Source organism: Colossoma macropomum, unplaced genomic scaffold (genome assembly GCF_904425465.1).
Source record: "Colossoma macropomum unplaced genomic scaffold, Colossoma_macropomum, whole genome shotgun sequence".
NCBI lineage: Eukaryota > Metazoa > Chordata > Actinopteri > Characiformes > Serrasalmidae > Colossoma > Colossoma macropomum.
Genome location: NW_023494798.1, coordinates 3,904,521 through 3,922,058, shown reverse-complemented (window position 1 = coordinate 3,922,058; position 17,538 = coordinate 3,904,521). Strand labels below are relative to the sequence as shown.

At 38.5% G+C, this 17,538-nt stretch overlaps 2 pseudogenes; both read right to left on the bottom strand.

Moving 5' to 3' along the window:
* Window positions 1–2,432: 2,432 nt before the first annotated feature.
* On the bottom strand, window positions 2,433–5,482 carry LOC118817942 (annotated as a pseudogene).
* Window positions 5,483–10,406: 4,924 nt separating this feature from the next.
* On the bottom strand, window positions 10,407–13,554 carry LOC118817943 (annotated as a pseudogene).
* Window positions 13,555–17,538: the final 3,984 nt, after the last annotated feature.

Genomic DNA, 17,538 nt, shown 5'->3' with positions numbered 1-17,538 from the left:
ACCATCAGACCACAATTACATTCTAATCCTGACTGACTATCCCATCTGTTGCCTGGAAACCATCAACTTAAAAAAGACTTCTGAAGAAATTATATGTTATTTTGTCCTACCTGAAGTGGGAACACCAAAGCACCTCTTGTTGATCCAGAGAATGCATTTTATTTAAAGTTCAGGTTTATGAAAACTATCTGCAAACCTTCTTCAGCTAAAATAGTTTTACTGGCACAATGAATGACAAGACAGTAAGGGGTTGAAAAAAGCCCATCTCATCAAACAGCACATAGGCCAAACATGCCAAATAAAACAGTTACATAGCTCTGACCTTAATCCGATTAATTAATTTTGGAATTAATTGGAATGCTGACTGCTAGGCAAGATCTGACCTTGCTACTAGTCTTTATGCTCAATAAAAGCAAATCCAAGCAGCCATGGTCCAAAACCTAGTAGAAAGCCTTCCCAGATGAGCAGAATTGAAACAGCAAACTGCAAAGTTCAACAGCAAATATTGGTTCAAAAAGGATATATATTATATATGCAATGCCTGGGTGTCCACATACTTAAGCCCATCTACTGTAATTATTAAAGTCACTATGCTCGTCATTCCCCTATAGCACTAAAATGACATGAAGACTTGATTTCGAAGAACAAAGCAGCTAGGGGTCAGTAAAGCTCTACATATCTGATGGATATAAAACATCGAATGGAATAACTGTCATTAATGTTTTTCTTGAGAAAAATGTGATAGATAAAAATGTCATGTGAGAAGAGCAACACAACAAAGCATCCACATCTGTGATTTATAATTGTTTGCACACTTTTAAAATAAAAGGGCTTTAAAAAGTAGATTGTTTTGGTTCCCTAAATAATGATGTTTAAAAAAAGAGATTTTGGGCGTGTAAATATAATATTTAAGTTGGTTCTTACTAGAACCTTTACATTATATGGAGGTTCTTTCAACTGCAAAAGAACGCTTCACAATCACACATCTCATTTATTTAAATTGGTTGCTATCTTCAGGGAAGTGGTTTTTGTAAACAATAAATAAATTGTAAGAGTGGATTCTTTTTACTAATGTCATGTATTTATTTGGCTGTCAGGTAAACGTTTTGAGTATAATTTATATATATATATATATATATATATATATATATATATATATATATATATATATATATATAAATGTGCTGTGTATATTCTGGAGTGCATTCCAAAGTTATATGAACAAATGCGTGTGCAGTATTCCTCTGGCTTCTCTCTCACTGACAAGAAATCACAATTTTCCAGTCTTAGGACTGTATATACACTGAACACATCTCTTTCTTGTAGTTATCAGTCTCCTCTGATACTGAAATACTGAACAATGTTTCTTTAAATAATGCATCAAACTACACAAGCGGGCCAAAAACAGAATTATTTATACACATTTCAAGTATGTCAGGGGTGTAAATTGTTATTAATTATAAAAATAAAATTATATTATAAAAATAAAATGATAAAAATGAAACAGCTACCATAGATAGACCTGGTAGACAGAGCTCTATGGCTAATATTTCATCGTGTAGTATTTCATTGTCCTTGTACACTGATTTCAATATTAGCAGTGATGATATTCATGTAATGTAAAATAAATAAATACATTTGATTTCTGTGAGAAACAGTGTGTGTACCCAGTTTTTCTCCTCTTTGATAGTGTGGTTGAGACAGATTCCCTTCCAATGGTTTGTTCTCCCACTTATCATATATGCTTCTTACAACTTTTTTAGCAGCCGCTTATGGACTGTAATTGGACTTTTCAGCTCACTGGATGAGAATAAAAATTACCAGTTCTTTACATAAGTGAATGTAATTAGCTGAATTAAAGTAATTAGAATAGCATTGAGTGATGTGGGAGAGAGAGAGAGGGCAATTCTAGCCGGCAAATCACAGATAGAAGCCTCACATTACTTGTTTAATATCACATGTAATAAGAAATACATTCTTAAAGCAACCATACAGGTTCCATGTTTATATAGAAGTATTACTTGAAAGTGCTAAAAGGCACTTATATTAACAATTATGTTTCATTTGGCTTTGGCCCATTTTTTATCTACAACAAAGTGCTAAGAAGGAATTTAAACTGTTTCAATAAATGTTATATAAGGTCTTGAACCACAGTGCCGCAAGTACAATTTGTGTGAGAATCTCAAGGAGACTTGGAAGGTGCTTTACCCATAAGGTGTTTCTTGGTATTTTGCTCTGGTCTAAACATGATTATGAAACACTTGGGAGCAAAAATGCAAACAATTAAACCAAAGCTTGAAGCCAGAATAGCAAATATCTCTACAGCTACAGTGAACTTTCCAGGAGAGCTGACATAAGCTGGGATAAAGGTGATCCACACTGCACAGAATATGAGCATGCTGAATGTGATGAACTTGGCTTCATTAAAGTTATCAGGCAGCTTCCGTGCTAGAAAAGCCAAAATAAAACATAAAAGAGCCAGAAATCCTATATAACCCAGCACAGCCCAGAATCCTATAGCTGAACCTAATCCACATTCTAAAATAATTCTTTCTTTGTAGTACTTTAGATTTTTAAAAGGAAAAGGAGGAGATATTGTCAACCAAAGAACACAAATTAGGACTTGTATGAGAGTGAAGGTGAGAACACTGAGTCTCTGCTGTGGAGGCCCAAACCATTTCATGGCATTACTGCCTGGAAGTGTAGCTCTGAAGGCCATTAACACCACTATTGTTTTCCCCAGAACACAGGAGATGCAGAGGACGAAGGTGATCCCAAACGCTGTGTGACGCAGCATACAGGACCACTCAGAGGGCTGACCAATGAAAGTGAGTGAACAGAGGAAACAGAGCGCCAATGAGAAGAGCAGCAGGAAGCTCAGCTCTGAGTTGTTGGCTCGGACGATTGGAGAGATTCTGTGTTTGTAGAAGACAGCAGTCACACATACAGATATGAATACCCCAGTGATTGAGAATCCTGTTAGGATGATGCTCAGAGTGTCGTCCCACGAGAGGAACTCCACAGGCTTGGGGAGGCAGCTATCATGCTGGGCATTGGGCCAGAACTCAGGAAGACAGTGTATGCAGTTCAAAGAGTCTGAGAGATTAGAAAAGCATTTTCAGATTCAGAAATTAGAAAATTAGTAATTAAATAAACAAATAAATAAATCATCACTGTCCCCGGTAAAAGTTTCCACTGTATAGTGATACCAAACCTGTCATGTTACTGATCTCTCCTTCTGCACATGGTATACAGTCATAGCAGCAGACTGGCTTTCCTTTCTGCACAGCCTTCCTGGTCCCTGGAGGACAGCTCTCACTGCACACAGACACTGGAACCTGAAAGACATTAGAAAAAGCAAATTATTCATAGTATGTAGTCCATTTATTCACAGGTTACTGTTTTTCTTGCTCTAGTAAAACAATATTTGAAGTGTTGCTGTGTACCTCGGTCTGTCCCCCCAGCCAGCTGATAGCGCTGCTCATACTTATCTCTTGTCCTCTTGGTTTGGATGAGTCATAACGGCCGACTGTGACAAAATCTATAGAGCCATCTTTTTTAACCTGCCAGTTTATGAGCTCATAGACGGCTATAGGATCACCGTTGGAGTCAAATGTGACCTGATAATCATTTTTTGTAGTGAAGTTCACTCTCTTGAGCTGGTTGAGTATCTGGAGTGGTGGAATTTGAAAAATTGCGAAGTGAACTGTAAACTATTATTTAAATACTATTAATGAACATCAATTCAGTATGGTGACTAACTGATTCAAATACTTGACATATATAATTTCAACTTATACAAAAATATTGTGCTTATTTCAAATTCAAAGGCAAGGTAGGGAGCTCTTTTTAAATGTAGTACATTCATACCTGCCATGGGGCGAATTTTGCACTCTTGTCACACTGCGTGTCATTACAGATAACACCGTGGATGGCATGCGCTATGGCATACGTAGCTTTGTATACCATGTTTGTGATGCGCAGCTGCGACGTGTCTGTATATGGGTTCTGCAGCGCGCGGATATCCTCGCTGCCGTCACATTCCCGCGCGCCCTCTGAAAAGCCTTTTAGCTTACAGCTGAACGAGCTCTCCCAAAACTCCGTTAGCAGAGCTGTTTTCGATGCTTGTGCTGGAGAGAGATCCAGAAGAAACTCACGAAGACCTGGAATCACTGAGCGGGGGATGCCAAATCCTATCGCCCCAGCGCACATGTTATATTTTAGAAAGTCTGGATAGGTGATCCAAGTTTCGCTGCCTATCCACTGAAGTGGAGGCGGCGGCTGTCTTGTCAATTCCTCCAACAGAAGCTTTAATTCGCTTTCGTGAATAAACGCTACTATTACCCGGGCTGTTGATCTGCGGATGACGTTTGCCACTCTCTCCAGTTTACTGCGCGGATCTGTTCTGTAAAACACCTCGGAGTACTCCACACAGATGCCCTCCTCCTGCGCAGCCTTTAGAAATGACGCCATTCCATAATTTCCGTAGTCTATATCGCTGCGCACTGCCCCAATCCATGTCCAGCCAAAATGCTTGACCATTCTTGCTAGTGCGGCCGCTTGGTGGTGGTCACTAGGCACGGTCCTGAAGAAGGTAGGATACTGACGCTTATCGCTCAGACATGCGCAGGTTGCGAAATGACTCACCTGTTATTCAGTACAGAAAAGAGGTGAAAACATTATTTAAGATGGCTGTTGGAATTCATGCGTTCATTTTAGGGATTTAATGTGGTTCTTCTATTACAACTAAACGCCTAAAGCACTGAACATAACTAAGTATGTTACACTATCATTGACTATATTTTAAAATCACTGTTCTCTCATAAATAATAACGAGCTAGATATCAATATTACACTAATCGGTGCAGCCTACAATCACCTGTGGAATTCCAAAAAGACCCAGCATTCTGGTCATGCTCATTGAGGGGGAGGAATTAGAATCTCCCACCACAGCAGGAACAGCGGCGGATGTAGATTTTGAACAGGAATCGGTGTCGTTGAAAAATGGTTCCATGCCGTTTGCAAACTGAAATGCAACTTTAATAGCCATCAGTACTGCAGCGCACGAGTCGTATATCTGGTATCCTAACGTGATTCCCGGCAGGAGATCTGTTCTGTTGTTGATCTCGTGGATGGTGAACTCCATGGAACGAGCGAAGCGCAGCTCTCTGAAATCCATACTGTTTAGAAACATAAGATGCGCAAAATTCAAACAAATTGAAAGTTTCTGTTGTTTCAGTTATTATTTGCAACTGTTGGTAATACAAATGAGGTACATGACTGCAAAAGGTGGCAGTTTGATTATTAAGATCACTTTGAAATGCTCTCTGCAACTCTTCACTCCAGACTCATAGACAGACCTCCCTGAGCACTGTGGCTGTAGTGGCTGTGTTGTGTAGGTGTTCTGCTCTGATCTCGTGTAGAAGTGAAAAGAAAAAATCCCTCCTATTATAAAGTCTCCATTCATGTAAAGACTAGGTAACTGAGGCTCGGCCCACAGCCTGCAGCTGACCGGGTCAGCTTTACATGCTGATGGACTGAGCCCAGTTACCCAAAGCATAGATACAAACATCATTAAATTTGAAGTGAACAGCATGATCTGTATTTCCCAGCCCTCTGAAGGCCAGGGTGGCTGCCTTTAAGTAGCCAGCTTGTTATGATGCCCTGTGGGTATGAGCTCAGATTCAGGAGGCGTGGTTATGTCTTGAATGATAACTGCAGGGATGGATATAACTTCTGTTTTTATTTGTCTCTGGTGTATTAAGAGGTGTCATTGAGGCTGAGCTGATGTAACTGCCCCGGCCTCATCATGTTCAGGAATCGCACACGTAGGACCGTTTGTGCAAACCTTGGGCTTGATTTACTCAGCCGCTTTGCTCACTTTGTATTTTCATGCATTTAATATCACTTAATATCACATATAAAAAGAAACACCTTCTGAAAAGATAAGGATTTTAATATAGAAGTGTAATCCGAAATTACTGGAAGGCCTTTTTTATGGAAAATTTAGTTTAATCAGCCTGATACATGATTATTTAGTATCATTTAAATGGTAAAAATGTAAAAAACATATACATATTTACACAATACAATGCAGTTATAATTAAATATATTTATGTACACATAAGCCTAATAATAAATCAGCACTTTTATATAAGCTGCTGAACTACAGTCCTACATGTAGAGTTTGTGTGAAAGTCTCAAAGATGTCAGTAAATTTAAGGTGGAAGTAAATTTAAGATAACCACTGAACATAATTGAAGGTGGCAGTAAATTTAAATATGGAGGGAAATTAAATGCAGCACTGATTTTAAGGTGGCAGTGAATTTAACATATCAGTAAAGTTAAAGTGGCACTAAATTTAAAGTAACACTGAATTTAAAGTAGCAATGCATTTAACGTAGCCACAACTTTAAGAAAGCATTGATTTTAAGGTATTAATGGTATTAAGGGAACTCTGGTTTTAATGTAGGAGTGTATTTAGGGTAGCAAAAAAATTAGGTAGCAATGTAGCAGATGATTTAAAGTGGCACTGATTTTAATGTAACAGTAAATTTCAGATATCAGTGAAATTAAGGTGGTAGTGCATTTAAGGTAGTATGAGATTTAAGGGGGCAAGGAATGTAAAGTATCAGTAAATGTAAGACAGCACTGAATTTTTGTATGATGTTATGACATTGCAGTAGCTGACATAACATTTTAGCATTATATTGACAGGCTGGGGTTCCGTTTCATGAAGAATGTGAACCAGTCAAGCCCTTTCATCTGCTTCTCATCCCTTGTTTGTGGGTGCTTGATGTTTTTGTCTAAGGGCAGGTGCTAGGGAAGCCAGGACAAAAGGAGTTCTAAACAATGACCATGTCTTTATTAAATTTAAAACACCACAATGTGTGCAATATTTACAAGTTACAAGAAAACAGAACAGGACATGTTACGAGGTCTGCAGGACTCTCACAAAGACACTAGTCTGTTCTGCCCATCCCCTCCCAGTCTCAAGCCTCCACTCTAATGTGAAGCTCTACCATTTTCATACAGTGAATTCCTGCCAAACCCAAACAGGTTAAATCACTCAGTGGTGCCATATTTTGAGGTGAACACTGTTTCTTCTTTCACAGGTCTGTTGGGAGAGCTGTGGGAAAACCAAAGCCCCCCTACATGAAAAGCAGGCGGTTTCTACCCTTACTTCATAGCATGACACACTTAATGTATGTGTGCCTTTTTATTTCCTTCCCCAAGGATTCCCAAGATAATTGTACACTTTCTTAATCATTTTTCCCCACATTTCTTTAGTTGCAGGGTTAGATGTATGCATATCCTGTAGCTCAATGTGTTTTCATATGTCAAAGTACACGCTATGCACTCTCATATGGTCGCTCTCTTTGCAGTGTTTGAACAGTTTGTTCTTCATTTTTTGAGAGCCAGCAGAAAGCACAGTTTTTTCTTTGAGAGTTCTTGATATAGCATGTTAAAATCAGACGTCATCACAGTCTCATTGTGGAAAACATGGGGAGACCCCGCTGTAACCGTGGTCATCATTAGGACTACTAAGGACAGTAGGATCGGGAGCCCCTCCGAGCTGCAGGCAGCCTATTGCTCCCTGCTCTTGCAGCCCCCTATGGTCTCTCTTTCTTGGCAGCTACAAATGGACAATAATCTGATCAAAGATCATCATTTATTCCAAGAGGAAGCTCTTCCCTTCTGATTTCCCACTCTATCAATAGTTTGAGGACACCCATCCAGGTACCTGCATGCATACAGTCATCAGATAGGCCTCCACAGTTTGTTAGAGGTTGGTAGACAATGCAGGTCAGTGACATTTCACAATTATCTTCCTTTCTCGCTCCTGTAAGTCAGATGTCAGCAGAGGATGCTGAGAATATAGATAGACCATCAGACCACAATTATATTTTAATTCTGACTGACTATGCCATCTGTTACCTGGAACCCATCAACTTAAATATGCTTCTAATGCAATTATAGCTTACCTTGTCCTACTTGAGGTGGGAACACCAAAGCACCTCTTGTTGATCCAAAGGATGTGTTTTATTTAAAGTTCAGGTTTATAAAAACTATCTGCAAACCTCCTTCAGCTAAAATAGCTTTACTGGCACAATGAATGACCTGGTGGAGTAGTTAAATCATTCCCTGGCACTCCTGTGGAGTTTTACTGGAACATGGGTGTTCATGGGACTTCCTACATCTACATGTGCTTTTTAAGGCACATGAGGTGCACTTTGACCAGTTTTTGTCTATTCAAACCATTATGTATCCAGAACAGCAAAATATTGCCAAAGAGACTTTAAAGAAACTGTTCCCCCCCTCTGAGCTGTCATACATTCAAGACAGTAAGGGGTTGAAAAAAGCTCATCTCATCAAACAGCACATAGGCCCAACATGCCAAGTAAAACAATTAAATAGCTTTGACCTTAACCCAATTAATCAACTTTGGAATTAATTGGAATGCTGACTGCTAGGCAAGATCTGACCTTGCTACTAGTCTTTATGCTCAATAGAATCAAATCCAAGAATCCATGGTCCAAAACCTAGTAGAAAGCCTTCCCAGATGAGCAGAATTTAAACAGCAAACTGCAAAGTTCAACAGCAAATATTGGTTCAAAAAGCGTATATATTATATATGCAATGCCTGTGTGTCCACATACTTAAGCCCATCTACTGTAATGATTAGAGTAATTAAGCTCATCATTCCCCTATAGCACTAAAACAGACATGAAGGCTTGATTTCTATGAACAAAGCAGCTAGGGGTCAGTAAAGCTCTACATATCTAATGGATATAAAACATCAAATGGAATAACTGTCATTATTTTTTTCTTGAGAAAAATGTGATAGATAAAAATGTCATGTGAGAAGAGCAACACAACAAAGCATCCACATTTGTGATTTATAATTGTTTGCACGCTTTTAAAATAAAAGGGCTTTAAAAAGTAGATTGCTTTGGTTCCCTAAATAATGATGTTTAAAAAAGAGATTTTGGGAGTGTAAATCTAATATTTATGATGGTTCTTACTAGAACCTTTACATTGTATGGAGGTTCTTTCGACTATAAAAGAACGCTTCATAATCACACATCTCATTTATTTAAATGGTTTGCTAAAAAAAAAACATCTTCAGGGAAGTGGTTTTTATAAAAAATAATAATAAATAAAATAGCACATTGTAAGAGTGGACTGCATTCTTTTTACTAATGTCATGTATTTATTTGGCTGTCAGGTAAATGTTTTGAGTATAATTTATATATATATATATATATATATATATATATATATATATATATATATATATATATATATATATATACACATCTGCCTTATAGTTCACCGTCTCCTCTGATACTGAAATACTAAACAATGTTTCTTTAAATAATGCATCAAACTACACAAGCGGGCCAAAAACAGAATTATTTCTACACATTTCAAGTATGTCAGGGGTACAAAATGTTTGTTTTTCATTATAAAAATGTGAAACAGCCATAGATAGACCTGGTAGACAGAGCTCTATGTTGAATATTGTATTGTGTAGTATTTCATTGTCCTTGTACACTGATTTCAATATTAGCAGTGATGATATTCATTTAATGTAAAATAAATAAATAAATTTGATTTCTGTGAGAAACAGTGTGTGTACCCAGTTTTTCTCCTCTTTGATAGTGTGGTTGAGACAGATTCCCTTCCAAAGGTTTTTCTCCCACTTATCATATATGCTTCTTACGACTTTTTTAGCAGCCGCTAACGCACTGTAATTGGACTTTTCAACTCAAAGGATGAGAATAAAATTTACCAGTTCTTTTACATAAGTGAATGTAATTAGCTGAATTAAAGTAATTAGAATAGCATTGAGTGATGTGGGAGAGAGAGAGAGGGCAATCCTAGCCAGCAAATCACAGACAGGAGCCTCACATTACTTGTTTAATATCACATGTAATAAGAAATACATTCTTAAAGCAACCATACAGGTTCCATGTTTATATAGAAGTATTACTTAAAAGTGCTAAAAGGCACTTATATTAACAATTATGTTTCATTTGGCTTTGCCCATTTTTATCTACAACAAAGTGCTAAGAAGGAATTTAAACTGTTTCAATAAATTTTATATAAGGTCTTGAACCACAGTGCCGCAAGGACAATTTGTGTGAGAATCTCAAGGAGACTTGGAGGGCAATTTACCCATAAGGTGTTTCTTGGTATTCTGCTCTGGTCTAAACATGATTATGAAACACTTGGGAGCAAAAATGCAAACAATTAAACCAAAGCTTGAAGCCAGAATAGCAAATATCTCTACAGCTACAGTGAACTTTCCAGGAGAGCTGACATAAGCTGGGATAAAGGTAACCCAAACTGCACAGAATATGAGCATGCTGAATGTGATGAACTTGGCTTCATTAAAGTTATCAGGCAGCTTCCGTGCTAGAAAAGCCAAAATAAAACATAAAAGAGCCAGAAATCCTATATAACCCAACACAGCCCAGAAACCTACAGTTGAACCTAATCCACATTCTAAGATAATCCTTTCCTTGTAGTGCTTTAGATTTTTAAAAGGAAAAGGGGGTGAAATTGTCAACCAAAGAACACAAATTAGGACCTGTATGAGAGTGAAAGCAAGAACACTGAGTCTCTGCTGTGGAGGCCCAAACCATTTCATGACATTACTGCCTGGAAGTGTCGCTCTGAAGGCCATTAACACCACTATTGTTTTCCCCAGAACACAGGAGATGCAGAGGACGAAGGTGATCCCAAACGCTGTGTGACGCAGCATACAGGACCACTCAGAGGGCTGACCAATGAAAGTAAGTGAGCAGAGGAAACACAGAGTTAGTGAGAAGAGCAGCAGGAAGCTCAGCTCTGAGTTGTTGGCTCGCACAATGGGGGAGATTCTGTGTTTGTAGAAGACAGCAGCCACACATACAGCTATGAAGGCCCCAGTGATGGAGAATGCTGTCAGAATGATGCTCAGAGTGTCGTCCCAGGACAGGAACTCCACAGGCTTGGGGAGGCAGCTGTCACGCTGACTGTTGGGCCAGAACTCAGGAGGACAGGGTATGCAGTTCAAAGAGTCTGAGAGATTAGACAAACATTCAGAATTTTAAATTAAATAGAACAAAAAGCGGATAATAAAAAACAAACAACTCAAATCCATAAAAAAAGTGAATTTTGTACTATGATACACGACCTGTGATACACAGGAAATGCATATAACCTCATATTAGACAGAACCACAAAGGAGTAAAAAAAAACAAAAAACAAATCATGACTGTCCCCAATAAAACTGCCCACTATATAGTGATACACAACCTGTCTTGTTACTGATCTCTCTTTCTGCACATGGTACACAGTCATAGCAGCAGACTGGCTTTCCTTTCTGCACAGCCTTCCTGGTCCCTGGAGGACAGCTCTCACTGCACACAGACACTGGAACCTGAAAGACATTAGACAAATGGAAATTATTCATAGTATTTATGATCCATTTATGCACAGACTCATTTTTTTGCTCTAGTAAAACAATATTTGAAGTGTTGCTGTGTACCTCGGTCTGTCCCCCCAGCCAGCTGATAGCGCTGCTCATACTTATCTCTTGTCCTCTTGGTTTGGATGAGTCATAACGGCCGACTGTGACAAAATCTATAGAGCCATCTTTTTTTACCTGCCAGTTTATGAGCTCATAGACGGCTATAGGATCACCGTTGGAGTCAAATGTGACCTGATAATCATTTTTTGTAGTGAAGTTCACTCTCTTGAGCTGGTCGAGTATCTGGATTGGTGGAATTTGAAAAATTGCGAAGTGAACTGTAAACTATTATTTAAATACTATTAATGAACATCAATTCAACATGGTGACTAACTGATTCATATACTTGACATATTATTTCAACTTATACAAAAAAATTATATGCTTATTTCAACTTCTAAGGCAAGGTAGGGAGCTTTTTTTAAATGTAGTACTTTCATACCTGCCATGGGGAGAATTTTGCGCTCTTGTCACACTGCGTGTCATTACAGATAACACCGTGGATGGCATGCGCTATGGCATACGTAGCTTTGTATACCATGTTAGTGATGCGCAGCTGCGACGTGTCTGTATATGGATTCTGCAGCGCGCGGATATCCTCGCTGCCGTCACATTCCCGCGCGCCTTCTGAAGAGCCTTTTAGGCTACAGCTGAACGAGCTCTCCCAAAACTCCGTTAGCAGAGGTGATTTCAGTGCTTGTTCTGGAGAGAGATCCAGAAGAAACTCACGAAGACCTGGAATCACTGAGCGGGGGATGCCAAATCCTATCGCCCCAGCGCACATGTTATATTTTCGAAAATCTGGATAGGTGATCCACGCTTCGCTGCCGATCCACTGAAGGGGAGGCGGCGGCTGTCTTGTCAGCTCCTCCAACAGAAGCTTTAATTCGCCTTCGTGAAGAAACGCTACTATTACCCGGGCTGTTGATCTGCGGATGACGTTTGCCACTCTCTCCAGTTTACTGCGCGGATCTGTTCTGTAAAACACCTCGGAGTACTCCACACAGATGCCCTCCTCCTGCGCAGCCTTTAGAAACGACGCCATTCCATAATTTCCGTAGTCTATATCGCTGCGCACTGCCCCAATCCATGTCCAGCCAAAATGCTTGACCATTCTTGCTAGTGCGGCTGCTTGGTGGTGGTCACTAGGTATGGCCCTGAAGAAGGCAGGATACTGACGCTTATCGCTCAGACATGCGCAGGTTGCGTAGTGACTCACCTGTTATTCAGTATAGAAAAGGGGTGAAAACATTATTTAAGATGGCTGTTTGAAGGATTTAATGTAGTTCTTCTACTACTAAACGCCTAAAGCACTGGACATAACTAAGTATGTTACACTATCATTGACTATATTTTGAAATCACTGTCCTCTCATAAATAATAACGAACTAGATTTTAATACTACACTAATCGGTGCAGCCTACAGTCACCTGTGGAATTCCAAAAAGACCCAGCATTCTGGTCATGCTCATTGAGGGGGAGGAATTAGAATCTCCCACGACAGCAGGAACAGCGGCGGCTGTAGATTTTGAACAGGAATCAGTATCATTGTAAAATGGTTCCATGCCGTTTGCAAACTGAAATGCAACTTTAACAGCCATCGGTACTTCCGCGCACGAGTCGTATATCTGGTATCCTAACGTGATTCCCGGCAGGAGATCCGTTCTGTTGTTGATCTCTTGGATGGTGAACTCCATGGCACGAGCGAAGCGCAGCTCTCTGAATTCCATACTGTTAAGAAACATAAGATACACAAAATTCAAACAAAATGAAAGTTTCTGTTGTTTCAGTTTGTATTTGCAACTGTCGGTAATACAAATAAGGTACATGACTGCAAAAGGTGGCAGTTTGATTATAAAGATCACTTTGAAATGCTCTCTGCAACTCTTCACTCCACACTCATACACAGACCTCCCTGAGCACTGCGGCTGTAGTGGCTGTGTGGTGTAGGTGTTCTGATCTGATCTCGTGTAGAAATGAAAAGAAAAAATCCCTCCTATTATAAAGTCTCCGTTCATGTAAAGACTAGGTAACTGAGGCTCGGCCCACAGCCTGCAGCTGACCGGGTCAGCTTTACATGCTGATGGACTGAGCCCAGTTACCCAAAGCATAGATACAAACATCATTGAAGGGAACCACATGATCTGTATTGCCCAGCCCTCTGAAGGCCAGGGTTGCTGCCTTTAAGTAGACACCTTGTTATGATGCCCTGTGGGTATGAGCTCAGATTCAGGAGGCGTGGTTATGTCTTGAATAATAACTGCAGGGATGGATATAACTTCTGTTTTTATTTGTCTCTGGTGTATTAAGAGGCGTCATTGAGGCTGAGCTGACGTAACTCCCCCGGCCTCATCATATTCAGGAATCGCGCACTTAGGACCGTTTGCGAAAAACATGGGCTTCATTTACTCAGCCGCTTTGCTCACTTTGAATTTTAATGCATTTGTCTTGGTAATATCCAAAAGCTGTATTAGGTTCAGTCTTCAATACAAACAAACGTGATTACATGCAAAGTAAGATTAGTATCAAATAAATAAAAATGACATCGTGAAGTATGTAATCATTGGCCGTTGAGAATCATGAGGTGGAGCGCAAAACGAGGGAATTCGGTCTTCTCTTCAGACTCTGAACTTAATATCACATATAAAAAGAAATACCTTCTCTAAGGATAAGGATTTTAATATAGAAGTGTAATCCGAAATTACTGGAAGGCACTTTTTATGGAAAAAAAAATAGTTTAATCAGCCTGATAGATGAATATTAAGTATCATTTAAGTGGTCCATGTGAAAAATCTATACACATTTACACAATACAATGCATTCTAATTAAGTATATTTATGAGTGAAGCTATTCCGTGCACATAAGCCTAGTAATAAATCAGCACTTTTATATAAGGTGCTGAACTACAGCGCTACATGTAGAGTTTGTGTGAAAGTCTCAAAGATGTCAGTAAATTCGAGGTGGCAGTAAATTTAAGATAACAACTGAACATAACTGAAGGTGGCAGTAAATTTAAATGTGGAGGGAAATTGAAGGTAGCACTGCATTTTAAGGTGGCAGTGAATTTAACATATCAGTAAATTTAAAGTGGCACTAAATTTAAGGTAACACTGAATTTAAAGTAGCAATGCATTTAAGGTAGCCACAACTTTAAGAAAGCATTGATTTTAAGGTATTAATGATATTAAGGGAACTCTGGTTTTAATGTTGCAGTGTATTTAGGGTAGCAACAATTTAGGTAACAAGGTAGCAGATGATTTAAAGTGGCACTGAATTTAATGTAACAGTAAATGTCAGATATCAGTAAAATAAAGGTGGCAGTGCATTTAAGGTAGCAGGTGATTTAAGGTGGCAAGGAATGTAAGGTATCAGTAAACTTAAGGCAGCATTGAATTTAAGGTGGCAGTGGATTCAAGGTAGCAACAAATTTAAGGTATCAGTAAATTTATTGTGTAAGGGGATTAAAGGTGTCAATAAATTTGAACTTGCAGTGAATTTAAGGAAGCAGTGGATTGAAGATTCCAGTGTATTTGATAACATAGGAGCCACTTTGCAACATCTTAGCAACAACCTGGAACACCATAGATCTGCATAGCGACATCTAAGCAACACTTTAGCACCGATCAGCGGTCTTTAATGTTTTGAAGCAATTAGCTGGCTTTTTCAAGCCAACTTACAGTTCATTCACAATCTTTCCCTTTCTAGTTATATTTATTCTACGCTCACAAAAAATATTTTTTTTTCCTGTCCCACAGTTTTTGAGCTATAATTACAAAACGTTGCAGGATCATAAGACATTTACCTGATTAGGTTGCTTGTGCTTTTCTTACCAATCCAATGTACAGTTTTCGTAAAACGACTGTTCAAAGATGATATTTTTCCCATTGCCAATAAATTGTCAGAATCTTCGGGACATTTAAATCTAACTGCCACAAATAATGTCACAATGCACATCTCACACAGACAGTCATACACAGTACACACAGACTCACATGCTTACAGCCTAATCCACAGCAATATCAACATGAATAATGTATTTAAGGTGGAACTGAATTTAAGAAAGCACTGAATTTAATGTGGCTGTGAATTTAATGTATCAGTGAATTTACAATGGCAGTGAATTTAAGGTAGCATTGCATTTAAAGTGGCAATATATTTTATGTATCTGTAAATTTAAGGTGGCAGGCGATGTAAGTTATAAAATGAAATAGTAATTTGATATTTAGTTTTGAGTATTTTGGTCTCTTCTCATCCAAAGAGTGAGAGGAGTCTGGTCTTATGTGGCTGGAAAATAGTTTTTGGCAAAAATAACTATCAAGTGAACAAAATTTCAGGTAGGGTCTTTGGCAGCACACACAATACTGATGATTAGGTTTAGGTGTTTAACTTGTGTGCTGTGTTGATTTTCATCTCATCTGTCTGATTTTAACCTAATAATGATGTCATCTTCTGTGGGCACAAGTTGTGCCTGTGGTTAAAGTATGTTTCATACTGAAGTGTGTTGTTGATTATTGAAGTGAAGGATTGTGTGTGTTTATGTGAATCCAGCATTCTGGTTGATGTCAGTTGACACAATCTTGCTATTGTTTTCTATCAGAGCTGAAGCTTTGGGAAAGACCAGTAATGAGTTTGAGCACATGTTGACTGCACTACTGTCAGCATTTTGTATAGCATGATGTTATGACATTGCAGTAGCTGACATAACATTTTAGCATTATATTGACAGACCATTTTCATACAGTGAATTCCTGCCAAACCCAAACAGGTTAAACCATTCAGTGGTGCCATATTTTGAGGTAAACTCTTTCTTCTTTTACAGGTCTGTTGGGAGAGCTGTGGGAAAACCAAAGCCCCCCTTCATGAAAAGCAGGTGGTTTCTACCCTTACTTCATAGCATGACACTTAATGTATGTGTGCCTTTTTATTTCCTTCCCCGAGGATTCCAAAGATAAGTGTAGACTTTATTCATCACACTTCTTTAGATGCAGGGTTAGATGTATGCATATCCTGTAGCTCAAAGTGTTTTCATATGTCAAAGTACACGCTATGCACTCTGATATGGTCACTCTCTTTGCAGTGTTTGACCAGTTTGTTCTTCATTTTTTGAAAGCCAGCAGAAATTCAATGATTTGAATGGCTGAGTGAATATTTTTGGCAATATAGTGTAGATGGGAAACCTGGGTGTCCACAGACTTAAGCTCATCTACTGTAATTATTGAAGTACTTATGCTTATCATTCCCCTATAGCACTAAAATGACATGAAGGCTTGTTTTCCATAAACAAAGCAGCCAGGGGTCAGTCATGCTCTACATATCTAAAAGAGATAAAACATAAAATAAATAACTGTTATTAATTTTTCTTGAGAACAATGTAATAGATAAAAATGTCATGTGAGAGGAGCAACATCAGAAAGCAAAAAATTTCACACATTCACACATGGTTCTTTTAAATAATGCATCAAACTACACAAGTGGGCCAAAAACAGAATTATTTATACACATTTCAAGTATGTCAGGGGTGTAAATAGTTTGTTATTCATTATAAAAATGAGAAGCAGCCACCATAGATAGACCTGGTAGACAGAGCTCTATGGCTAATATTTCATTGTGTAGTATTTCATTGTCCTTGTGCACTGATTTCAATATTAGCAGTGATGATATTCATATAATGTAAAATGAAAAAAATCCATTTAATTTCTGTGAGAAACAGTGTGTGTACCCAGTTGTTCTCCTTTTTGATAGTGTGGTTGAGGCTAATTCCCTTCCAATAGCTTGTTCTCCCACTTATCATATATGTTTCTTTGGAATTTTAGCAGCCGCTTATGCACCATAATTGGACTTTTCAACTCACAGGATGAAAATAAAAATTGCCAGTTCTTTTACATGAGTGAATGTAATTAGCTGAATTAGCAAATCACAGATAGGAGCCTCCCATTACTTGTTTAATATCACATGTAATGAGAAATACATTCTTAAAACAAGCATACAGGTTCCATGTTTATATAGAAGTATTACT